The sequence below is a fragment of the Salvelinus fontinalis genome, chromosome 14, assembly GCF_029448725.1.
Source record: "Salvelinus fontinalis isolate EN_2023a chromosome 14, ASM2944872v1, whole genome shotgun sequence".
Classification (NCBI taxonomy): Eukaryota; Metazoa; Chordata; class Actinopteri; order Salmoniformes; family Salmonidae; genus Salvelinus; species Salvelinus fontinalis.
This window is the reverse complement of record NC_074678.1, coordinates 5,511,334-5,538,652: the sequence shown is the minus strand read 5'-3', so window position 1 is coordinate 5,538,652 and position 27,319 is coordinate 5,511,334. Positions and strand designations below refer to the sequence as shown.

Genomic DNA, 27,319 nt, shown 5'->3' with positions numbered 1-27,319 from the left:
CTGAAATCAATGCAGATGTAATCAAAAATCTAATCGAATGCTTAATGAGAGCCCATGAGCTCGTGGTGCACAACATTTCTATAGGCTATGCAATTGCGTGAGAAAACAGTGATGGCCTCTTAAAAAGAGGAGGATCCCATCAGCTTTCTATAGGCTAGGCCTACTAAATGTATTTCTCAACTTTCCTAATATTAAGCACGTTGCTTATCTTTACTACAGGAGTATAGCCTATCTGGCTGGCATGAAAATGAACCACAGGAAAAGCGTCCTCCATTCTCAATTTAAGTGCAGAGATGCTTATTTCCCCCCCTCCCTGCCCGTTTCGAGATAGGTGCATGATAATGGTCCATTCTAAATCAAAAATTAATTTCACATATTATTTAGTATATGTAAGATGAAATCAAGAATAGTCTGATGGGTGACAATATAGTGAACTATATATGATCACTTGTGAATGATGTCCAGCATAAGGCAAGAAACTAGGCTTTTTTTTTTTTCTTTTTTTTTTTATCAGTCACACACCTCATGTAGCCTGGCCTATATGTTTTGTTAAGGTTTGTATCACAACTAAAGTGGCCAAATTTAACATCTTAAAATGAAGCACATTTAATATGCTTTACAGCAGGTGTAGAGCCTAACTGGCATACATAAGCAGCGCATGAGTTAATAATAATTTTCACCATAAAAATGCACCTTTTTTATAATAAAAGCATGACATGCGTAAACACATTTGTCACTTTTGATAATGGTGTTTTCTACTAATGGAACATTCACACTTACTGCCGTTTTGTGCATTTGCTGCGCTTATAATGTGAAGAAATAGCCTGATTTTAGTTTAATTTTAAGCTAAACGTTCTGATCTGTTGCATCAGCCGCATTGCTTAAATGCTTTGTTTGATGCTAGTGGTTGTATTAATCTGGCATCTATCGCATCCCCCATCTGTCCCAGACTATGTTTGGAATATTGATCTCTCGCACAGAACAGAATAGGTCAACATTTGTATTATGGGGGATAGTATATTGACAAGCTAGTGCTTTTGCTGTTTTTTTTTTAAGCCTACTCATCTTGTTGGCTGACAAAGTAAATGTGGACAGTTCTTCCAATATCTTCAATATATACCTCGGGGATTGGATAAGGACGCACGCAGTTGTCTGTTTTCGCTTGTAGCATGTGAGAAAGACACGATTTACATGATGGAGAGCCGTGTGAATGAGATGAGAGGTGCTTCGGAGCAGGCAGCACTCAGAGAAGGGCTGCAAAAGGTATGGATTGCTTTTCAAATTGTGAATGAGAGTCTGACGAAGTGTGTACGGCCTGTGCAAAAAAACAAAACAAAAAAAACCAGAGCTCATGCCTTTTCAAGCAACTTTTTTCAAATCATCATCAGTCGCATCATGCAGCTTTAATAACTCTAAATTAAGCATATAGAAGTACCTATTTATTTGTTAACCGCTCAACACAGAATAGCTGCATTTTTGCAACACGCCCTCATCGTTTGGAGAAAATATCCTTTCTAGTTTATTCAGCTGTGTTCAATTGTATTCTTCATACTATAAAATAATCCTGGACTTCCTGCTGGGTTTACCACAGGCGGTGGAGGTAGGCAACAACACATACGCCACGCTGACCATCAACACGGGGTCCACCCACACCGTTGTGAAATGGGCACGACAGTGACTTTTTCTACTTCAGGAGGCTGAAAAATATATTTGTGACCGACAGATGCATATTTGTATTGTCATGTGAAATCCTTAGATTAGGGCCGAATAAATGTATTTCAATTGACTGATTTCCTCATGAGCTGTTTCTCAGTAAAATCTTTGCATGTTGCGTTTATATTTTTGTTCAGTGTAAATTAGTATAAATCAGTGTTTTCTGACATGTTTTTTGTTGATCCCTGGAAGTGTAGCTTCTGCAGAAGCTAATGGGGATCCAGATAAACAAACATACTGTAGCTACCTAAATTACCTCGTACCCCTGCACATCGACTCAGTACTGCTACTCCCCGTATATAGCCATGTTATTACCTCGTACCCCAGCACATCGACTCGGTACTGCTACTCCCCGTATATAGCCATGTTAATACCTCGTACCCCAGCACATCGACTCGGTACTGCTACTCCCTGTGTATAGCCATGTTAATACCTCGTACCCCAGCACATCGACTCGGTACTGGTACTCCCCGTATATAGCCATGTTAATACCTCGTACCCCAGCACATCGACTCGGTACTGCTACTCCCCGTATATAGCCATGTTATTACCTCGTACCCCAGCACATCGACTCGGTACTGCTACTCCCCGTATATAGCCATGTTAATACCTCGTACCCCAGCACATCGACTCAGTACTGCTACTCCCCGTATATAGCCATGTTATTACCTCGTACCCCAGCACATCGACTCGGTACTGCTACTCCCCGTATATAGCCATGTTAATACCTCGTACCCCAGCACATCGACTCAGTACTGCTACTCCCCGTATATAGCCATGTTAATACCTCGTACCCCAGCACATCGACTCAGTACTGCTACTCCCCGTATATAGCCATGTTAATACCTCGTACCCCAGCACATCGACTCAGTACTGCTACTCCCCGTATATAGCCATGTTAATACCTCGTACCCCAGCACATCGACTCAGTACTGCTACTCCCCGTATATAGCCATGTTATTACCTCGTACCCCAGCACATCGACTCGGTACTGGTACTCCCTGTATATAGCCATGTTAATACCTCGTACCCCTGCACATCGACTCAGTACTGCTACTCCCCGTATATAGCCATGTTAATACCTCGTACCCCAGCACATCGACTCGGTACTGCTACTCCCTGTATATAGACATATTATTTTTACATTTTAATTGTTATTGATTATTCACCGTGTAGTTATTCTTCATGACACTATTTTTATTTAAATGTTTAATCTTAACTCTGCATTGTTGTAAAAGGACCTGTAAAATAAGCCTTTCTCACTGTTAGTCTACACCTGTTGTTTTATGAAGCATGTGACGAATACAATTTGATTTGATTCACTTCTGCTGTTCTTGTGTTAGGGGCCTACTGTGCTAGACTAAACCGATGGGATGTATAGGGGAAAGTCTTGGTTCATGTCAGGATGTAGCCTCATAGGGGAAAGTCTTGGTTCATGTCATGATGTAGCCTCATAGGGGAAAGTCTTGGTTCATGTCATGCTGTAGCCTCATAGGGGAAAGTCTTGGTTCATGTCATGATGTAGCCTCATAGGGGAAAGTCTTGGTTCATGTCATGATGTAGCCTCATAGGGGAAAGTCTTGGTTCATGTCATGCTGTAGCCTCATAGGGGAAAGTCTTGGTTCATGTCATGCTGTAGCCTCAGACTTTCCCCTATTTGCATTTTTCAGTTCAAGACATAGTAGGGGGCGTGTGCTGTAGCACCAACCTGTTGTCCAAAGCCCATTTCCCCAAAGCATTGCATCGTGGGCACATCTCTCTATAACTGATGATTTTTCCTGCAAAGGATTAGACTAAATGGAAATCGTGTTACGCCAAGGACACATTTTGTCTCTCTCTGTCTCTCTCTCTCTGTCTCGCTCTGTGTGTCTCGCTCTGTGTGTCTCGCTCTGTGTGTCTCGCTCTGTGTGTCTCGCTCTGTGTGTCTCGCTCTGTGTGTCTCGCTCTGTGTGTCTCGCTCTGTGTGTCTCGCTCTGTGTGTCTCGCTCTCTGTGTCTCTCTATGCTTATTTTACCCACTGTAATATTGCCGCTTTGTTTCAGGCGTAACATCAGCAGGTTGATTTGTCCTTTATCTCCTACTGAGGTGATAAAGAAGTGGAAACAGAACCAATACACTCTTTGCTAAACTTTAAAAATGCACACCTTTTTTTTGGGGGGGGGGATTTGATTTGACTAAGAATTACAATGTTTAAAAAAAACTAGGATAAAGCCGCAATGGATTTTTGTCATTGAGGCTAGGTTACTCAAATTAGCGTAGAAAATGTCTGTCTGTCTGACCGTCCAGTTTTTCATACCAATTTGAGTGAGCCAGTGAGTTGCACAGTAGATGCTGCTTAAAGCTTGGACAGTAGCACCACTAAGCCAAAGCCTATTGGATTGAACACATCTGCTATGGGGAACCGCTGAGGTGGTTATTGGAAGTGCTCTATCTGGGACGCAGCAGAAGCCTCAGCAAGTAAAATGTGTCTGTGACAGCTGCTCAAATGATTTACAAGGTTGTGATAGGCCTTACCTCTATTTAGGCCATCTGCTCTGTCTGTCTGTAGCACAGCATGGGATAATGTGGTGTATTTAGGCCATCTGCTCTGTCTGTCTGTAGCACAGCATGGGAGCATGGCCTAAATACACCCCATTACCCCATCTGCTCTGTCTGTCTGTAGAACAGCATGGGAGCCTGCATATACCCCATTACCCCATCTACTCTCTCTGTCTGTCGAACAGCATGGGAGCCTGCATATACCCCATTATCCCATCTCCTCTGTCTGTCTGTCGAACAGCATGGGAGCATGGCCTAAATACACCTCATTATCCCATCTCCTCTGTCTGTCTGTAGAACAGCATGGGAGCCTGCATATACCCCATTACCTCATCTGCTCTGTCTGTCTGTAGAACAGCATGGGAGCCTGCATACACCACATTACCCCATCTGCTCTGTCTGTCTGTAGAACAGCATGGGAGCCTGCATATACCCCATTACCCCATCTCCTCTGTCTGTCGAACAGCATGGGAGCCTGCATATATCCCATTATCCCATCTGCTCTGTCTGTCTGTAGAACAGCATGGGAGCCTGCATATACCCCATTACCCCATCTGCTCTGTCTGTCTGTCGAACAGCATGGGAGCCTGCATACACCCCATTACCCCATCTGCTCTGTCTGTCTGTAGAACAGCATGGGAGCCTGCATATACCACATTATCCAAATTGTAATGTCACTGTGTGAGTGGTGCAAAGACTGGCTCGCCAATGTACTAGGACAATATGATCGTTTTCATATATCATAATTAACGTAAGATCTGTGGGTGTGCCTTGAATCTTTTTTGCACAAATCTCCCTTTTGACATCAACAGTCCGCAGCAATATATGTGTATTCAATTAGCGTACGCACACACAGTAGCCTAGCTCCAGGAAAATATCAAACTGTAGGTCAATGTTATGAGACTGACAACATCATGAATTCAAACACCTGTTTTAGATTTGGCTGTGATTTGATAATTATCATTTAAAGCATGTGGCTTGAATTGATTTAAGCCTATTAATCATCATTATATCAATACAGTGTGTCCTAGCCAGTGTCCCAAATGACACCCTATTCCTGTTGTAGTGCGCAAGGCCCATAGGGTTCTGGTCAAAAGTAGTGCACTATATAGGGATTAGGGTGCCATTTGGATTACTTGCAGGTCTACTTGTTTCACTTTCCAATGCCTTGTTGGCCTGTGACTCATATGCTATGCTGCAGATATTTAACGGGGGGGAGAGGGCAAGGTAAGGAGGGAGGGAGAAATGAAATCAAATACTTTCACTCTTTAGCAGCGCCTTGTAGTGCTAAATAATTCAGGGAGAAGTCCATGGGGACGCTGATAAAAGTGAACTCATCTCTGACAATAAGATACATTTCCCTATGTTGGTGTAGCCTAGAGTAAGCAGAGGTATAGGCTATAGGACCTCACAATACGATATTATCACGATACGATATTATCACGATACTTCGGTGCCGATATGATTTATGTATTACGATTTTCACGATTCTATGTGTATTGCGATTTTTATTTATTAATTGTTTGATGTTTCAATTATATTGCTCCCTATAAACAGTGGGGCAAAAAAGTATTTAGTCAGCCACCAATTGTGCAAGTTCTCCCACTTAAAAAGATGCCTGTAATTTTCATCATAGGTACACTTCAACTATGACAGACAAAATGAGGGAAAAAAATCCAGAAAATCACATTGTATATGTCTGCTGCAGAGAGACGAGAGAGCATGACAAAACGAGCTTTGATCATTCCAGGAAATAAGGTCTGAAAATATGATGATGAAGAACAAGCGAGAGGATGAAATCGATACTTGGAGTCAAATATCGACATGATATCGTCAAAATAACTTGATCACCCCCCTATCACTATTTGGCTAAGTGTTCACACTCTTGGGCTGTAATATCTGCAATAATACTATTAATATCAACAAGGCTGGATCAGATCAGTACATTTTCTTACAAAAAAGGTATTTAAATCCCTCCTATATTTTTAAAATCGCACTATTTGAGTGTATGGAAGGCATCTTTTCCTCCAGCTGTCCCTCAGTCCCTGTGTAGAATGTGGAGCAGGTGTGTAAAATCTGCCTTCCATGCAGGGTTTCTCCAATCTGTTCGATGGCTCTCTTATCTCTCCCAGGTGAACCTGCCATCTGATTATCCCCTGGAGCCATTTGCCACTTGAATAGACATTCAAATTTGACCCCGTTGTTGCGATCTTGGTCATGGTAACCTGACCGCGACGTTGATCAAGATTTAAATTCCACCGACAGAATGCACTGCTTTCATTCAGAAATGTTTTTTTTTCTTTTTTTTTTTCTTTGTTCGCTGTACTTGTCAATAATTAACTTGTAATGTGTTCATTTTCCACGTATGGTGAATAGAAAGTTGGCTATAGTTAAACTGAAAAAGTTGTCAGATGTTCTGGTAATTATATGAGCTAGCTAGCCAGTTAGACAGCTGACAAGCTAGCAAAGAACCAAAACATTGTCTAAAATGTAGCTTTAATAGCTCAGACAAACCGGTAGGATAGTCAAACTTTATGCCTGCCGACAGTACTTAGCACCTCTGAACAGTGTTGGCAGTCATTCCCTTTTGTTTTATCACACCGTAAAGTCCTTGTCGTCAGCCACTCAGCCTTGTTAAAATACCCCAAACCGGAAGGTGGTAGTAGTAGTGTTTGGCAATGCATGTCCGTGTGTGGTGTTCAGCTCACGGTCTAGATTCCAATGCTAGCTTTTATTTGCTATTTTGTAGAAAGCCATGGTTGATACTAGCCAGATGGCCACAGCTAAATAACTACCTAGCAAGATGATGAAAAATCTATATTTTTATTTAAGGGTTAGGGTTTAGTGAACGATTTGTCCAAAATACAATGCTTTTACTGAAATATTTAGGACTCATTCTTTGCCATCCATTCTGAAACTGCTGTAGCAGCTGACTTGTATAGTGTTGAGCCATCTGCATACATAGACACACTGGCTTTACTCAAAGCCAGTGGCGTGTCGTTAGTAAAGATTGAAAAAAGTAAGGGGCCTAGACCGCTACCCTGGGGAATTCCTGATTCTACCTGGAATACATTGGGGCAAAAAAGTATTTAGTCTTAGAAAATACTTATTTTCCACCATAATTTGCAAATAAATTCATTAAAAATCCTACAATGTGATTTTCTGGATTTTTTTTCTTCTCATTTTGTCTGTCATAGTTGAAGTGTACCTATGATGAAAATTACAGGCCTCATCTTTTTAAGTGGGAGAACTTGCACAATTGGTGGCTGACTAAATATTTTTTTGCCCCACTGTATGTTGGATGGTCTTCCATTTAAAGTACACCCTCGGTGTGCTGTTAGACAGATGGCCACAGCTATTAATCCACAATATTTAATTTTTATGTAACTAGTCAAGTCCGTTAAGAACAAATTCTTATTTACAATGACGGCCTAGGTACAGTGCTGCCTTGTTCAGGGGCAGAATGACAGATTTCTACCTTGTCAGCTCGGGGATTCGATCTAGCAACCTTTCGGTTACTGGCCTAACGCTCTAACCACTAGGCTACCTGCCGCCCCATTTTGACCTAAGTCTTGCCAACTGAACACATTAGCAAAAGTCATTCTAACTGGCTAGCCACACAGCTTGTCCATTTCATGTAACCGTCATAAATAATACTTGTATTTTTCCAACATGCCAATGTTTAGAAATCTGCCTTTTTGGCTATGCACTCCCCTCGATGAGAACTATATACATATACACACACCAAAGTACATTTTTTATTAAAGTTGTGATTTTGCTTAACATCCATCACGCTGGATTCGCCCATAGATGGTTCCAAAATTCTGGTTGAAAAGGGACTGAAACTGGGAGGGACAACCTGGACTCTTGTCGTTTGTTCAGTTGCAAAGTGTTTTAAAACATTTGGTTGCCGTGTGACCTCATGAACGCGTCGATGAGACTGTTAGAGAATCAGTGTGGTGTAGTCAGCGCCAGTTTCACTGGGGCACAACACAGCCATACAGTGCTAACAGAGTTTAGACCAAGAAACACATCTTCTCATCGAGTGAAAATAGACCCTGTCTGCAGGAGAGAGAGGGAGGTGACTTTGTTGAGCTATTCTCTCTTGAGATTCCATTATCAAACCTCTCACTTTCACCGACTGAATTCGCATGTCTGCTGCTGTTTTGGTTCCTGCCTGTCCTTGAACGCTATCAGGTATCAGAGAAATGAAATGGGTAGTGAGTCCACCTGAATGATTTATGATAAAAACGAAGAGCGTTTCAAGTGTAATAACATTTTAGCTCGCCTTATCGGATATTGACAATCTTAATCAGCAGCGCAAAAGATGAACTTGAATTATGGTCATGTAAGCTAAGCATTGCGAGCAATGGTAAGGCCTAAATGCCATCTGTGCAGATGCTGTTTACATTAGCTCACCATTATTACGTGAGATGCTTATTATGATGGATTATTCTCCCGAGTGGCGCAGCGGTCTAAGGCACTGCATCTCAGTGCTTGAGGCCTCACTACAGACACCCTGGTTCGAATCCAGGCTGTATCACAACCGGCCGTGTTTGAGAGTCCTAGGGCGGCGCACAATTGGCCCAGTGTCGTCCGGGTTTGGCCTGTGTAGGCTGTAATTTTGTAAATAAGAATTTAACTGACTTCCCTCGTTAAATAAAGGATCGATATAAATCCCTCCTCTCTGTGTCTCTCTCCACATGGGTGGCAGAATTCTCTCCATTCCAAGTTGAGTGGAAACGTTTGGCCCATTTTCCATTTCCACACTAATCGACAAAGACACGGTTGTGTAGCTAAAGCTTTATTCATGCGTCATTCATGAATGAGAAACTTAAATAGAGTTAGCTTGGTGAAATGTGGCCAATATGAATGAAATATTATGAATGAAACCTAAAAGGAAATGTGATCAGACTTGAATTGGTTTTGCGTTTTTGCACGTTTTCAGAAATGCGTAGGCGTTCAACCAAGTTGTGATGGTAACCTTTTTAAGAGGGATGGGCCCAGCAGCATTGCTGTTCCAACCTTGCTGCTGGTGAAGCATGATGAGGTCTAACCTCCCCCCCATGGTCAGTGCTGATGAGGGCTATGGTTGCTCAGTGGACCAGATGAGAAACGGCCCAGTCTATTTTCAGTAGCTGTGAGGACCTGAAGATGGCGTTCAGTCCAGCAGACTGCCATGTCTTGTCTCAGAATAAAAAAAAAAACACTTGTTAGCAACAAATATCTTTCATTTCGGTTTATGTAAAAATGTAAAAGACTCCCAATATGAATGACTGCTCCCTTGATAGTCATAAAATATCTTCATCGTAAAAGGGACTAGCTTGCATAGCGTGTCTAATACCCCACCCCCACGCCTTTCAAGGTTAAAGACTGCATGCATTACTATACACTTGTGGCAGAACTAGACAAAGTATTGACCGTTCTGTCAAACCTGCCTTTTATTCTGTCCGTAGAGAAAGACTATTTCTCGTAAAGTGTAACTTTGATGTTGGCTAACAGTGTTTTCCACAAGAACATAGAGTAGCCAGTCAAATAGAAAAAGTAGCCAGCCTTTTGCAGAAGCAGCTCTATTTTGGTTTCCTCTGATACATTCTAAAGATTTGACTCACTCTGTCTACCTCCCAGATTGGAACAATTTGTTGTGGCATTGTGTAGAAAGACGACTTTATAATTGAAATGACTGAAATGGTATGAATTCAGTGTATTTAAGTCTCTAGGCCAATATGATCAGTACTATTTTCTAATTAAGAGAACATTAAACTTTTTTTATTTTTTACATTTAACCTCTTGAGATTAGTCTTATACTGTTTTACTGCGAGATATGAATTGCCACAGTGATGTTTGTTCTTCAAATTGTGTTTTATGAAAACTGAAACATTAGGTAAATAGCCCACATTTATCTTGAAAAATAAATTGAAAGATTTTGTTTTTCCCTTTTTCCCAGTTTCTTTCAGAGTTTCACTCTCAATCACTTCTTTTTGTAATATATATTTTTTTAAATAAGAAAAACAACAACATTGAATGTTGTAAGTCCACAACAACACTTAAACCACATCAGGCGACCGACCGCCTTTTTGGTCTGGGAAAAATCAGGGTGTAGTTACCCTTCTAATTAAAGTGTGCACCCAGGGTGTTTTTGTAGTGAACATGTGATAGTAAAGTTTGCATAACAAATACCAGAGGTGGGCTGAATAGTGAAATCTGTACTTAAGTAAAAGTACTGTTACTTAGAATGATGTGTAATTTGTAAAAGTAACCCTCCTAAGAACCTACTCAAGTAAGTGTAAAGAGGTGTCCAGTCAGAAAACTACAGGAAGCCAATTTAGTTTACACCTTATGGTACATTTTGACAGCAAACAAAAATAACAACTTAGTGCAATTGATTTGACTAATTTATTATTTAAGCCCGCCAGCACCATCTTGCAGATGTCCTCCAGCACAAGTAGGCTGTACAGTTTCAATTACAGTCTTATTCAAAGTTGACTTAACCTGTCTAGGATCAGCGTGGCGCTAGCGGCACACCCCCCCCCCCCCCACTGAAAAACCAGTGCCGCGAAATTCAAAAAAAATATTTTTTTAAAATATTTAACTTTCACACATTAAAGTCCAATACAGCTAATGAAAGACACAGATCTTATGAATCCAGTCAACATTTCCGATTTTTAAAATGTTTTACAGGGAAGACACAATATGTAAAGATGTACATCTATTACCTAAAAACACATTAGCATATTCCACCATCTTTTATTTGTCCACCAACACCAGTAGCCATCACCAATTCGGCTAAACTAAGATATTTATAGCCCCTAACCAACAAAAAAACTCATTAGATGACAGTCTGATAACATATTTATGGTATGGGATAGGTTTTGTTAGAAAAAAGTGCATATTTCAGGTATATGGCATAGTTTACAATTGCACCCACCATCACAAATGGACTAGAATAATTACAATGAGCAACGTGTTTACCTAACTACTAATCATCAAACATTTCGTAAAAATACACAGCATACACGAATCGAAAGACACAGATCCTGTGAATACAGACAATATTTCAGATTTTCTAAGTGTCTTACAGCGAAAACACAATAAATCGTTATATTAGCGTAGCACATAGCACATAGCAGCCCAGCATTGATTCTAGCCAAAGTGAGCGATAAAAGTCAACATCGCCAAAAGATATTAATTTTTTCACTAACCTTCTCAGAATTCTTCCGATGACACTCCTGTAACATCACATTACAACATGCATATACAGTTTGATCGAAAATGTTTATATTTAGCCACCAAAATCATGGTTAGACAATGTGAAATGTAGACAAGCTGGTAAAGAAAACGTCCTTGCGCCACTTAGACAGTGATCTACTCTTATACATAAATACTCATAAACGTGACTAAAAAATATAGGGTGGACAGGGATTGATAGACAATTTAATTCTTAATACAATTGCGTTATTACATTTTTTAATTTATCCTTACTTTTCAATACAGTTTGCGCCAAGCGAAGCTACGTCAAAAAACATGGCGTCCTAAGCCACTAAAATGTTTCGACAGAAACACGATTTATCATAATAAAAATGTCCTACCTTGAGCTGTTCTTCCATCAGTATCTTGGGCAAAGGATCCTTTCTTGGGAGAAATCGTCTTTTGGTGGAAAGCTGTCCTCTTGCCATGTGGAAATGTCAACTACGTTCGGGATGAACTGAAAAGCGTTCCCAACTTTTCACATCGTTGCAAAAATAAATGTCCCAAAATCGCACTAAACGGATATAAATTGCTATAAAACGCTTTAAATTAACTACTTTGTGATGTTTGTAACTCCTATAACGAGTGAAAAGATGACCGGAGAAATATAACAGGCTAAACTAATGCTTGGAACAGGAGAGGGTCGGTGTCTTCCACGCGCGTTACGCAGCAAGAAAAGACTTGCTAGCTAAAGGTTTTTTTCATTTGTAGTGCCTGTGAACGAGCAATCGAGCCCGTTGGAATCGTCATCACGTAAAGGCATCCAGGGGAAGACGTAAGAAGTGTCCGTATAGTCATAGCAACGACAGTGCCCGTTTAAATGACTTCAGAAAAGTGGCCAACGTTTCTCAAATCTGACTCCATGTCAGGGAAATTGCTGTAGAATGGGCTCTGTTCCACTTAGAGACAAAATTTCAACTCCTATAGAAACTATAGACTGTTTTCTATCCAATAATAATAATAATATGCATATTGTACGATCAAGGATTTTGTGGGAAGCCGTTTAAAAAATTAGCCACATTAGCATAAATAGTCTAAACAGCGCCCCCATCCCCAACAGGTTAAAGTGGAACTGACGACATTTTAACTACTTTGCAGATATAAAACAGACACTCATAATATCAGTCAAACATTTAAAATTCCCAGTTTTGTTACAAAACCAACTTAAAGGTTTTTAAAAATAGGTTCCATTTGCCTCAACATTCCATGACGTACACTAAGGCATTGTTGGCAGAATATATGGACGCATTTTAATGCACGACTAATATCATTCACCAATACATTTCTTGGTCGTCCAAAGAATATTGCCGTCAGGTTGTAAATCACAGCTGGCCTGGTACATTTGTTGCTGTCACCATTCGGGATGCACTGTTTCAGTTCCAATGGCTCAATATTTTGGATAAAAAAACAAACAAGTGTAATTGGGGCTGGCAATGTCAATACAATAAAACTAGCAAAGGCAATGATCACAAGTCTGTCAAAACGTGGCTAATAGGCTAGCGCATCTTTATGTAGCACGCTAATAACAGCCTAACGTTAGCTAGCTAGCTGCTAGGAGGATGTCATTGGAGGAGTGGGTGAGGGATTGACTTTCCCCTCATATTGTTTGGTAGCTATACTGTACACAGCTAGAGATGCACGTGCCATTTGGTTAGCTAGCATGAACTTGAACGACTGTTATCCAGTTAGCCAGAGGGAATTTGCAAACGCAAACTACATGCTATCTACTCCGATTTCAGAACACGCTGTTCTGAGTGTGCCAGAGCACGGAAGAACTGATCAAATCAAATGTATTTATAAAGCCCTTCTTACATCACCTGATATCTCAAAGTGCTGTACAGAAACCCAGACGAAAACCCCAAACAGCAAGCAATGCAGGGTGTAGAAGCACGGTGGCTAGGAAAAACTCTAGAAAGGCCAAAACCTAGGAAGAAACCTAGAGGAACCAGGCTATGAGGGGTGGCCAGTCCTCTTCTGGCTGTGCCGGGTGGAGATTATAACAGAACATGGCCAAGATGATGAATTTGATGATGAAATTACGACCGCACCACACCCACTGAATATGCCCGGTGTCAGTAAACGTAGGCGAAGAGGGTAATAGTTAACGACATTACATGAAAACAGCCTAACCAGCTCTGCTAGTGTGAGTAAAATGGCCAGAGTAAGGTGTTGTCTCATTTGTGTCTGGAAGTAGCAAGCTAGCCAATTTTAGCCAGTTAGTTTTGGGTGCTTAGTTGGGACATGAATGCATTGTTGTCAGGCAAGCTGCAGAAGTACGAGTAGGCTACAATTCCCCATCGTTTATCAGTGCAATTTTTGATGGCTCAAACTGAAAAAGTTTGAGAGGATTTATCTAATGTTCCTTCGTTATATTTTAGCTCATCTTTCTCTGGCTAGCATTAGTTGTTGGATATTTTTGTTGCATAACTGAGGGAGAGAGGTTCTACCTTTTTTTTAATGGTTTGATCAATAGTACTGTAATGTTCCCAAATGTAAGAGGACTCCCAAGTGGTATTGACATATTTGCAGAAATCCTTCCAGGTGTATTTGTAGCTTTTGGCTAATGTGTTCTAATGATCTAAAGTCACGCTGTTGCAACTGGCAGTAAACACACAGTCCAGTTCAAAGTGAATGTTGGCAGGCCCGTGTGGCAAATAAAGGCATACTGTAGCTCTGATTGGCTATTTTTTTTTTTTTTTATATTTCACCTTTATTTAACCAGGTAGGCTAGTTGAGAACAAGTTCTCATTTGCAACTGCGACCTGGCCAAGATAAAGCATAGCAGTGTGAACAGACAACAACACAGAGTTACACATGGAGTAAACAATAGACAAGTCAATAACATGGTAGAAAAAAGAGAATCTATATACAATGTGTGCAAAAGGCATGAGGTAGGCAATAAATCGAATAATTACAATTTAGCAGATTAACACTGGAGTGATAAATCATCAGATGATCATGTGCAAGAAGACATACTGGTGTGCAAAAGTGCAGAAAAGTAAATAAATAAAAGCAGTATGGGGGTGAGGTAGGTAAATTGGGTGGGTAGTTTACAGATGGACTATGTACAGCTGCAGCGATCGGTTAGCTGCTCGGATAGCAGATTTTTAAAGTTGTTGAGGGAGATGATGCACCGGTCTGCGTGGACTCTGGTCCTGGACGAGACGGGCATTTTTATTCGGTTTTATTTACTGCAGTTAATTGTCCAAACACACGGCTGTTATCCCACTCTATATTGCTATAGAATTTTCACAAATGTCTTATTATATGAAATTCCCCAAACATTCTAAGAATTTATGGGATTGTCTAAGTGCTCTCTTGTCAACATTTAATTATTCTTCCTGGGGGTATTTATGAACAGACTTTAATAACATTTCATGTTGCTAAAATGCTTTAACAGCAATCAGTGTACTCAATTTCATAAAAATGTAAATGGTACTTGTAACGGCAGATTTCCTCCTCTTCGTCTGAAGAGGTGTAGCAGGGATCGGACCAAGACGCAGCGTAGTAAGTGTCCATAGTTTTAATATAAAAAACTGAACAAGACACAATACAAAATAACAAAAGTAAATCTAACCAAAACAGTCCCGTGTGGCACAAACACTGACACAGGAAACAATCACCCACAAACCAACAGTGAAAAACAGGCTACCTAAATATGGTTCTCAATCAGAGACAATGACAAACACCTGCCTCTGATTGAGAACCATATTAGGCCAAACAACAAAACCAACATAGAAACACAGCATATAGATAACCCACCCAACTCACGCCCTGACCACACTAAAACAAAGACAAAACCAAACGAACTATGGTCAGAACGTGACAGGTACGCAAGACATTGGAATCATTTCAATTGCATTAATGAAAATGTATTTCACTATAATTGCAAGTTTATGTGATGGTGAATGCGTACTAAAAATATTTACACCAAGTGTTTGACTTTCTATTTAGAATGAAAATTCAAAGAGGATCTGGTGTTTTACAATCGTCAAACAACAATCAATATCGACATTTCCCTTTCATGTTACTAGAATGCAAATCAGACATTTCAGCATGGATTTAAACATCAAGGTACTGTAGGTATTCAGGTAAGAATGATGTAAATAATCTAACAGTGCAGAGATCAATTGCCATAGTCAACTCTATCATCTTTTTCATGTTAAGGTAGTATTTAGCCTCCTCTTCTACAGAACCTCTCCTTTCCACTGAAGGGTATTTTTATTTTCTTGTCTGGCCCATCCTCCTCCCCCTCAGTTGTGCTGCTACCAGTTGAAAATAAATAAATAAATAAAAAAGTTTTTCTAGTTATATGGTACAAAAAGCTTACTGGGATATTTCACTATATGACAGATGTGCTTATAAGCCTTTTCATAAAAACGATGACATTTAGACACACACACACAGTGAGAGGGAGCAATGGAGTGGGAGGATTCTACATCCTACAATCTAAGCTTGATGCCCTCAATCTCACTCAAATTATCAATGAACCTACCAGGTACCACCCCAAAGCCGTAAACACAGGCACCCTCATAGATATCATCCTAACCAACTTGCCCTCTAAATACACCTCTGCTGTTTTCAACCAAGATCTCAGCGATCACTGCCTCATTGCCTGCATCCGTAATGGGTCAGCGGTCAAACGACCTCCACTCATCACGGTCAAACGCTCCCTGAAACACTTCAGCGAGCAGGCCTTTCTAATCGACCTGGCCCGGGTATCCTGGAAGGATATTGATCTCATCCCGTCAGTAGAGGATGCCTCATTTTATTTTAAATGCCTTCCTCACCATCTTAAATAAGCATGCCCCATTCAAGAAATGTAGAACCAGGAACAGATATATCCCTTGGTTCTCTCCAGACTTGAATGTCCTCGATCAGCACAAAAACATCCTATGGCGTTCTGCATTAGCATCGAACAGCCCCCGTGATATGCAACTTTTCAGGGAAGTTAGAAACCAATATACACAGTCAGTTAGAAAAGCCAAGGCTAGCTTTTTCAACCAAGCAAATTTTCGTCAATCGATTCTAGGGGAGTAAGCCAACTCGGAAGTTAAAAGACATTCAAAAATCCTTCATTGAAGCCACTTCTCTGTAGGTATAATTCTGTGGGCCTAATTCATATAGATGATGCATGTCATAACAAGATGCCCAGCGCTTCAAGGCAAGCTTCCTTCACCCTCTCTCGCTCTCTCCTCATCCGCAAAATTTAAATTGCATCTCGTGCCCTACACTGGTCTGTCATTTGTGACTGGCAGCACGATGTGTGTGTGTGTGTTGTCTTTCGTTATGATAAAACTATGCTGTTATGGAAAAATACAATTTGCCCATAGCGTCTTTCCTATACAGATTTAAATTGCTTACTCGCTCCATAGCAAGCTGCTATATCCCTATAAAACATTTTGATTTCAAAGGTTTAAAAAGGAACAGTACTTTTTTTGGGGGTTCGAACTGGTTTAGAAATGTATTTTGCTGGTCGGAACAGTGGAATGGAACAAACTAAAATCACGGTTCTGTTCAGAACGAAACGATTGGGAAATTAATTTCTGTTCCAATCTTTGCTACGAACCCATGAACAAAAAATCTTTATTGGGAGTGAAGACGTGCGCTTCACTTCAAGAGCCGTGGTGGAGATGCGGGGTTTGACGGACACAGTCCTGATTCCTCCAGACAGTACTAGTTCCTCCAGACAGTAACTAGAACAGTCCTAGTTCCTCCAGACAGTACTAGTTCCTCCAGACAGTACTAGTTCCTCCAGACAGTACTAGTTCCTCCAGACAGTAACTAGAACAGTCCTAGTTCCTCCAGACAGTCCTAGTTCCTCCAGACAGTCCTAGTTCCTCCAGACAGTCCTAGTTCCTCCAGACAGTCCTAGTTCCTCCAGACAGTCCTAGTTCCTCCAGACAGTCCTAGTTCCTCCAGACAGTCCTAGTTCCTCCAGACAGTCCTAGTTCCTCCAGACAGTACTAGTTCCTCCAGACAGTACTAGTTCCTCCAGACACTACAGCCCACAGACAGTTCCTCCAGACAGTCCTAGTTCCTCCAGACAGTCCTAGTTCCTCCAGACAGTCCTAGTTCCTCCAGACAGTCCTGGTTCCTCCAGACAGTCCTGGTTCCTCCAGACAGTCCTGGTTCCTCCAGACAGTCCTGGTTCCTCCAGACAGTCCTGGTTCCTCCAGACAGTACTGGTTCCTCCAGACAGTACTGGTTCCTCCAGACAGTACTGGTTCCTCCAGACAGTACTGGTTCCTCCAGACAGTAACTAGAACAGTACTAGTTCCTCCAGACAGTAACTAGAACAGTCCTAGTTCCTCCAGACAGTACTAGTTCCTCCAGACAGTACTAGTTCCTCCAGACAGTACTAGTTCCTCCAGACAGTAACTAGAACAGTCCTAGTTCCTCCAGACAGTCCTAGTTCCTCCAGACAGTCCTAGTTCCTCCAGACAGTCCTAGTTCCTCCAGACAGTCCTAGTTCCTCCAGACAGTCCTAGTTCCTCCAGACAGTCCTAGTTCCTCCAGACAGTACTAGTTCCTCCAGACAGTACTAGTTCCTCCAGACACTACAGCCCACAGACAGTTCCTCCAGACAGTCCTAGTTCCTCCAGACAGTCCTAGTTCCTCCAGACAGTCCTGGTTCCTCCAGACAGTCCTGGTTCCTCCAGACAGTCCTGGTTCCTCCAGACAGTCCTGGTTCCTCCAGACAGTACTGGTTCCTCCAGACAGTACTGGTTCCTCCAGACAGTACTGGTTCCTCCAGACAGTAACTAGAACAGTCCTAGTTCCTCCAGACAGTCCTAGTTCCTCCAGACAGTCCTAGTTCCTCCAGACAGTCCTAGTTCCTCCAGACAGTAACTAGAACAGTACTAGTTCCTCCAGACAGTACTAGTTCCTCCAGACAGTACTAGTTCCTCCAGACAGTACTAGTTCCTCCAGACAGTAACTATAAAAGTACTAGTTCCTCCAGACAGTACTAGTTCCTCCAGACAGTACTAGTTCCTCCAGACAGTACTAGTTCCTCCAGACAGTACTAGTTCCTCCAGACAGTACTGGTTCCTCCAGACAGTACTGGTTCCTCCAGACAGTGCTAGTTCCTCCAGACAGTAACTAGAACAGTACTAGTTCCTCCAGACAGTACTAGTTCCTCCAGACAGTACTGGTTCCTCCAGACAGTACTAGTTCCAGACAGTCCTAGTTCCTCCAGACAGTACTAGTTCCTCCAGACAGTACTAGTTCCTCCAGACAGTACTAGTTCCTCCAGACAGTACTAGTTCCTCCAGACAGTACTAGTTCCTCCAGACAGTAACTAGAGCAGTACTAGTTCCTCCAGACAGTACAAGTTCCTCCAGACAGTACAAGTTCCTCCAGACAGTAACTAGAACAGTACTAGTTCCTCCAGACAGTACTAGTTCCTCCAGACAGTACTGGTTCCTCCAGACAGTAACTAGAACAGTACTAGTTCCTCCAGACAGTACTAGTTCCTCCAGACAGTACTAGTTCCTCCAGACAGTACTAGTTCCTCCAGACAGTACAAGTTCCTCCAGACAGTACTAGTTCCTCCAGACAGTACTAGTTCCTCCAGACAGTACAAGTTCCTCCAGACAGTACAAGTTCCTCCAGACAGTACTAGTTCCTCCAGACAGTACTAGTTCCTCCAGACAGTACTAGTTCCTCCAGACAGTACTAGTTCCTCCAGACAGTACAGGTTCCTCCAGACAGTACAGGTTCCTCCAGACAGTACAGGTTCCTCCAGACAGTACAGGTTCCTCCAGACAGTACAGGTTCCTCCAGACAGTACAAGTTCCTCCAGACAGTACAAGTTCCTCCAGACAGTACAAGTTCCTCCAGACAGTACAAGTTCCTCCAGACAGTACAAGTTCCTCCAGACAGTACAAGTTCCTCCAGACAGTACAAGTTCCTCCAGACAGTACAAGTTCCTCCAGACAGTACAAGTTCCTCCAGACAGTACAAGTTCCTCCAGACAGTACAAGTTCCTCCAGACAGTACAAGTTCCTCCAGAGAGTACAAGTTCCTCCAGAGAGTACAAGTTCCTCCAGAGAGTACAAGTTCCTCCAGAGAGTACAAGTTCCTCCAGAGAGTACAAGTTCCTCCAGAGAGTACAAGTTCCTCCAGAGAGTACAAGTTCCTCCAGACAGTACAAGTTCCTCCAGACAGTACAAGTTCCTCCAGACAGTAACTAGTTCCTCCAGACAGTAACTAGAACAGTACTAGTTCCTCCAGACAGTAACTAGAACAGTACTAGTTCCTCCAGACAGTACTAGTTCCTCCAGACAGTAACTATAACAGTACTGGTTCCTCCAGACAGTAACTATAACAGTACTAGTTCCTCCAGACAGTACTAGTTCCTCCAGACAGTAACTATAACAGTACTAGTTCCTCCAGACAGTAACTATAACAGTACTAGTTCCTCCAGACAGTACTAGTTCCTCCAGACAGTACTAGTTCCTCCAGACAGTACTAGTTCCTCCAGACAGTACTAGTTCCTCCAGACAGTAACTAGTTCCTCCAGACAGTACAGGTTCCTCCAGACAGTAACTTGAACAGCACTAGTTCCTCCAGACAGTACTAGTTCCTCCAGACAGTAACTATAACAGTACTGGTTCCTCCAGACAGTAACTATAACAGTACTAGTTCCTCCAGACAGTACTAGTTCCTCCAGACAGTAACTATAACAGTACTAGTTCCTCCAGACAGTACTAGTTCCTCCAGACAGTACTAGTTCCTCCAGACAGTACTAGTTCCTCCAGACAGTACTAGTTCCTCCAGACAGTACTAGTTCCTCCAGACAGTAACTAGTTCCTCCAGACAGTACAGGTTCCTCCAGACAGTAACTAGAACAGTACTAGTTCCTCCAGACAGTAACTATAACAGTACTAGTTCCTCCAGACAGTACTAGTTCCTCCAGACAGTAACTATAACAGTACAAGTTCCTCCAGACAGTAACTATAACAGTACAAGTTCCTCCAGACAGTACTGGTTCCTCCAGACAGTACTGGTTCCTCCAGACAGTACTGGTTCCTCCAGACAGTACTGGTTCCTCCAGACAGTACTGGTTCCTCCAGACAGTACTGGTTCCTCCAGACAGTACTAGTTCCTCCAGACAGTACTAGTTCCTCCAGACAATAACTAGAACAGTACTAGTTCCTCCAGACAGTCCTAGTTCCTCCAGACAGTACTAGTTCCTCCAGACAGTAACTATAACAGTACTAGTTCCTCCAGACAGTACAGGTTCCTCCAGACAGTAACTAGAACAGTACTAGTTCCTCCAGACAGTACTAGTTCCTCCAGACAGTAACTATAACAGTACTGGTTCCTCCAGACAGTAACTAGAACAGTACTATTTCCTCCAGACAGTAACTAGAACAGTACTATTTCCTCCAGACAGTAACTAGAACAGTACAAGTTCCTCCAGACAGTACAAGTTCCTCCAGACAGTACTAGTTCCTCCAGACAGTACTAGTTCCTCCAGACAGTACTAGTTCCTCCAGACAGTACTAGTTCCTCCAGACAGTACTAGTTCCTCCAGACAGTACTGGTTCCTCCAGACAGTACTAGTTCCTCCAGACAGTAACTATAACAGTACTGTTCCTCCAGACAGTACTAGTTCCTCCAGACAGTAACTATAACAGTACTAGTTCCTCCAGACAGTACAAGTTCCTCCAGACAGTAACTATAACAGTACAAGTTCCTCCAGACAGTAACTAGAACAGTACTAGTTCCTCCAGACAGTACTAGTTCCTCCAGACAGTACTAGTTCCTCCAGACAGTACTAGTTCCTCCAGACAGTACTAGTTCCTCCAGACAGTACTAGTTCCTCCAGACAGTACTAGTTCCTCCAGACAGTACTAGTTCCTCCAGACAGTACTAGTTCCTCCAGACAGTAACTAGTTCCTCCAGACAGTAACTAGAACAGTACTAGTTCCTCCAGACAGTAACTAGAACAGTACTAGTTCCTCCAGACAGTACTAGTTCCTCCAGACAGTACTAGTTCCTCCAGACAGTACTAGTTCCTCCAGACAGTACTAGTTCCTCCAGACAGTACTAGTTCCTCCAGACAGTACTAGTTCCTCCAGACAGTACTAGTTCCTCCAGACAGTACTAGTTTCTCCAGACAGTACATGTTTCTCCAGACAGTACATGTTTCTCCAGACAGTACAGGTTCCTCCAGACAGTACAGGTTCCTCCAGACAGTACAGGTTCCTCCAGACAGTACAGGTTCCTCCAGACAGTACAGGTTCCTCCAGACAGTGCAGGTTCCTCCAGACAGTGCAGGTTCCTCCAGACAGTGCAGGTTCCTCCAGACAGTGCAGGTTCCTCCAGACAGTGCAGGTTCCTCCAGACAGTGCAGGTTCCTCCAGACAGTGCAGGTTCCTCCAGACAGTGCAGGTTCCTCCAGACAGTACAGGTTCCTCCAGACAGTACAGGTTCCTCCAGACAGTACAGGTTCCTCCAGACAGTACAGGTTCCTCCAGACAGTACTAGTTCATCCAGACAGTAACTAGAACAGTACTAGTTCCTCCAGACAGTACTAGTTCCTCCAGACAGTACTAGTTCCTCCAGACAGTAACTAGAACAGTACTAGTTCCTCCAGACAGTACTAGTTCCTCCAGACAGTACTGGTTCCTCTAGACAATAACTACAACAGTACTGGTTCCTCCAGACAGTCTTGGTTCCTCCAGGCAGTACTAGTTCCTCCAGACAGTAACTACAACAGTACTAGTTCCTCCAGACAGTCTTGGTTCCTCCAGACAGTCTTGGTTCCTCCAGACAGTCTTGGTTCCTCCAGACAGCCTTGGTTCCTCCAGACAGTACAGCCCACAGACAGTTCCTCCAGACAGTACAGCCCACAGACAGTTCCTCCAGACAGTACAGCCCACAGACAGTTCCTCCAGACAGTACAGCCCACAGACAGTTCCTCCAGACAGTCCTAGTTCCTCCAGACAGTAACTACAACAGCCATAGTTCCTCCGGAATTGTACCGAAATACTGTAACGTGTTACTACCCACTTCTGACAAGTACTGGATTGATAAAAAATAATCATGATATGTCTTCTGCCAGGTCAGCATAGGTTACTTTGTAGTTAACCTTCTCAATGAAATGGTTTTTTGGGGAAGCCTGTCCATCTATCAGAACAGTGGGCATTCTCATTGCATCTACATAAAGTTGCAGGAAATGACTGATGCATTATGTTCATGTCTTATGATGATAAACTTTGGCAAATAATACATTTAGTTGATTCTCTACTAAGGTCAATATTAAAAAATAAAAAGTGTTATCCTGTTTTAATGCCTGGATTCCGTTAGGGCCCCAATTATCGTATTTGAACCAGGATGAGGCTCTCCACGACCTATTGTTCCTACAGTGAGGATTCACCATCGTCATCAAATTGTTTTAGTAATTTATCTGCAGATCATTGCCAAAAAGCTTAGGCCTACCAGTAGCCTTTGCAAAATAAGGCGCCAAATGAACGGCTATTTCATTGATGCAATTCGGTAGGCTATGTTGACTGACGAATCACTCACTATTTGGCAAGCCCTGAGATCCTAGGAAAGGGAGCCAATGAAATCCTTGGGTTTATTTGTCCCGATACAATACCATGGACATATAACTTCCAAACAAGCTTCAATGCCATACAACACTCCTAGTGCTCTTAAACGCTAGTAAAATTAAATGCTCTTCAACCGATCGCTCTCCGCGCCCGCCTAGCATCACTACTCTGGACGCTTCTTACTCTGAACGCTTCTGACTTAGAATATGTGGACAACTATACATACCTAGGTGTCTGGCTAGACTGTAATCTCTCCTTCCAGACTCATATTAAACATCTCCCATCCAAAATTAAATTGAGAATCGGCTTCCTATTTCGCAACGAAGCCTCCTTCACTCATGTTGCCAAACATACCCTCGTAAAACTGACTATCCTACCGATCCTTGATTTTGGCGATGTCATTTACAGAATAGCCAATACTTTACTCAGAAAATTGCATGCAGTCTATCACAGTGCCATCCGTTTTGTCACCAAAGCCCCATATACTACCCACTATTGCAACCTGTATGCTCTCGTTGGCTGGTCCTCGCTCCATACTCGTCGCCAAACCCACTGGCTCCAGGTCATCTATAAGTCTTTGCTAGGTAAAGCTCTGCCTTCTCAGCTTACTGGTCACAATAACAACACCCACCCGTAGCACGCGCTCCAGCAGGTATGTCTCACTGGTCACCCCCAAAGCCAACACCAACTTTGGCCGCCTTTCCTTCCGGTTCTCTGCTGCCAGTGACTGGAATGAATTGACTTATCTCCCTCACTAACTTTAAGCGTCAGCTGTCAGAGCAGCTTACCTATCGCTGCAGCTCTACACAGCCCATCTGTAAATAGCCCATCCAACCAACTACCTACCTCATCCCCATATTTGTTATTTTTTTCTGCTCTTTTGCACACCAGTATTTCTACTTGCACATCTCACTCCAGTGGTAATTGCTAAATTGTAATTACTTCGTTACTATGGCCGATTTATTGCCTGACCTCCGTACTCCATTTGCACACACCCATGTGTAACTCTGTTTTAGTCGCACTGTTTTGTTTAATCTTTGCCAGATCGCAGTTGGAAATGAGAACTTGTTCTCAACTAGCTTACCTGGTTAAATAAAGGTGAAATGAAAAGAAAATAACCACATTACATGATTTTATGGATGGCAAAGGGATATATATATATATATATATATATATATATATATATATATATATATATATATATATATATATATATATATATATATATCGACTTTATTCAGTCAATTTGACACCTTTTTATAAACTAGTCAACACTTGCTGTTCAGTTGTCAATCAACACACAGTAAATAGTATACTACCCACCAGGACTCCATGTGGCTGGCTATGTGAAACATGATAAAGAAAATTAATTAATTTTTCAGAAAATAGTGATTAGGCTAAATTGTTGATTTTTTGCCTCATTGTTACCGCTTGGGAGGTGCAAATTCACGAGCATCGCGCTCTCTCTCCTTCCGTGTAAAGACATTTGACTGCAACCACAGACCTGTATATAATGATGAGATGCTCATGTCTCCACCCTGACAATGGGACTTGTTGTTCCAAAGGCAGGCTTATTTTGGACAGATTTTGGCGAGTGAAACCGCTCGTTTTCGTCTATTCCGCTCTGCTGCGTTACCGTGTCATCGCTCACTTTGTGACTGACAGGCGCCTATCACTAGATTGGACGATATGCATCTTCTAGCATTCTAGTGGGAGACGGCTTGACAGACTAGCGGATTGAAACGTCAATGAAAAGTTAGTATGGTTCGAATGAAGTGGAAAATGTAGCCGGCTGAAAATGAGTCTGTAACCGGCTGATTAGCCAACAAGTCGGCGCTAATGGGAAAACACTGGAACCCTCAGTGAGATGATTGATGGCAGTGACACAGTATAATCTCCCACGTTCTCTCTCTCTCTCTCTCTCTCTTTATTTGTTACTCTGATATCACTGTTTTAAGGTTTGTCCTTCACTGAGGGAATAAGAGGTTGTTCACTTTACAGGGCATCTAATGCCCACTTCTGATGATACATGGCACATCGTGCATCTCAAATGGCATCCTATTTCCTACATAGTGAACTATGGTTGACCCAGAGAGCCCTATGTGTCTAAGGTAGTGTACTGAATAGGGTGCCATTTGGGACTCGAGCATTGATGGCACTCTCTTCAGAGAGACAGAAAGCTCATCACACACTTCAGGAAATCAATAGACCAATTAGACTGCAGGGTTGTCCGTGGGTCAGGTTCAGAGAACACGATTGGTCATCAGCCAATTCCAGCTCGATTTTATGTCATTGTGTTGTGCATTTAGTGCCATCTGGGACCTACACTGTGACTACATAAGGCTAGGACCTTCATCTGTAGAGCCCACTGATGATAGCTGTTAGTAGGGTGACAGGCAGTCTGGCAGATGGGGTGACGGTTAGTAGGGTGACAGGCAGTCTGGCAGATGGGGTGACAGGCAGACGGTTAGTAGGGTGACAAAGTCTGGCAGACGGGGTGACGGTTAGTAGGGTGACAGGCAGACGGAGATGGTTAGTAGGGTGACAGGCAGTCTGGCAGACGGAGACGGTTAGTAGGGTGACAGGCAGTCTGGCAGACGGGGTGACGGTTAGTAGGGTGACAGGCAGTCTGGCAGACGGAGACGGTTAGTAGGGTGACAGGCAGACGGAGATGGTTAGTAGGGTGACAGGCAGACGGAGACGGTTAGTAGGGTGACAGGCAGACGGGGAGATGGTTAGTAGGGTGACAGGCAGACGGGGAGATGGTTAGTAGGGTGACAGGCAGACGGGGAGATGGTTAGTAGGGTGACAGGCAGACGGGGAGATGGTTAGTAGGGTGACAGGCAGACGGGGAGATGGTGAGTAGGGTGACGCGCGCGGTGAGTAGGGTGACGCGCGCGGTGAGTAGGGTGACGCGCGCGGTGAGTAGGGTGACGTGCGCATATGGACGGTTAGTTGGGTGACAGACACAGTGTGGGCTTGTCTGATCAGTTTTCCTCACTGATTGATGGTTGATTGTCTCAATGTTTGAGTGGCAGTAGTCATTCTCTGGCAAACTGTATGAACTAAATTTGTTTGAAAAGGTGTTTGTGATTATTCTCTTGGCTGGGTAAATCTGCTCTTGAATGGTATTGCTGCTTTTCTTTAACCAGCCAAATCTTTGGTACTGCTGCACAGGGAGGTGTACTGTGCTGTAGGCTAGGCATACAGTGCATTTGGAAAGTATTCAGACCCCTTGACTTTTCCCACATTTTCTTGCGTTACTGCCTTATTCTAAAATTTTGAGGATTTTTGATTATGTATTTAATCTACAAACAATATCCCATCATGGGAACATAAGTATTCAGACCCTTTGCTATGAGACTCAATTGATCTCAGGTGCATCCTGTTTCCATTGATCATCCTAGATGTTTCTACAACTTGATTGAAGTCCACCTGTGGTAAATTCAATTCTTTGGACATGATTTGGAAAGGCACACACCTGTCTATATAAGGTCCCAACTTTGAAAGTGTATGTCAGAGCAAAAACCAAGCCATGAGGTCGAAGGAATTGTCCGTAGAGCTCCGAGACAGGATTGTGTCGAGGCACAGATCTGGGGAAGTGTACCAAAACATTTCTGCAGCATTGAAGATCCCCAAGAACACAGTGGCCTCCATTATTAAATGGGAAGAAGTTTGGAACCACAAACTCTTCCTAGAGTTGGCTACCCAGCCAAACTAACCAATCGGGGGAGAAGGACCTTGGTCAGGGAGGAGACCAAGAACCCGGTGGTCACTCTGACAGCGCTCCAGAGTTCCTCTGTGGAGATGGGAGAACCTTCCAGAAGGACAATCATCACTGCAGTACTCCACCAATCAGGCCTTTATGGTACAGTGGCCAGACGGAAACCCCGCTTCAGTAAAATGTACATGACAGCCCACTTGGAGTTTGACAAAAGGCACCTAAAGGACTCTCAGACCATGAGAAACAACATTCTATGGTCTGTTGAAACCAAGATTGAGCTCTTTGGCCTGAATGCCAAGCATCACGTCTGGAGGAAACCTAGCACCATCCCTACGGTGAAGAATGGTGGTGGCAGCAGCATCATGTTGTGGGGATGTTTTTCAGTGGCAGGGACTGGGAGACTAGTCAGGATCGAGGGAAAGATGAACGGAGCAAAGTACAAAGAGATCCTTGATGAAAACCTGCTCCAGAGCGCTCAGGACCTCAGACTAGGGTGAAGGTTCACCTTCCAACAGGACAACGACCCTAA

General features: G+C 42.8%; 1 protein-coding gene across 1 annotated transcript in view; it reads left to right on the top strand.

The window, feature by feature from the left end:
• Positions 1–27,319, top strand: part of LOC129869436 (heparan sulfate 2-O-sulfotransferase 1-like) — a 74,778-nt gene that overhangs the window by 16,610 nt on the left and 30,849 nt on the right. The window lies entirely within an intron of this gene.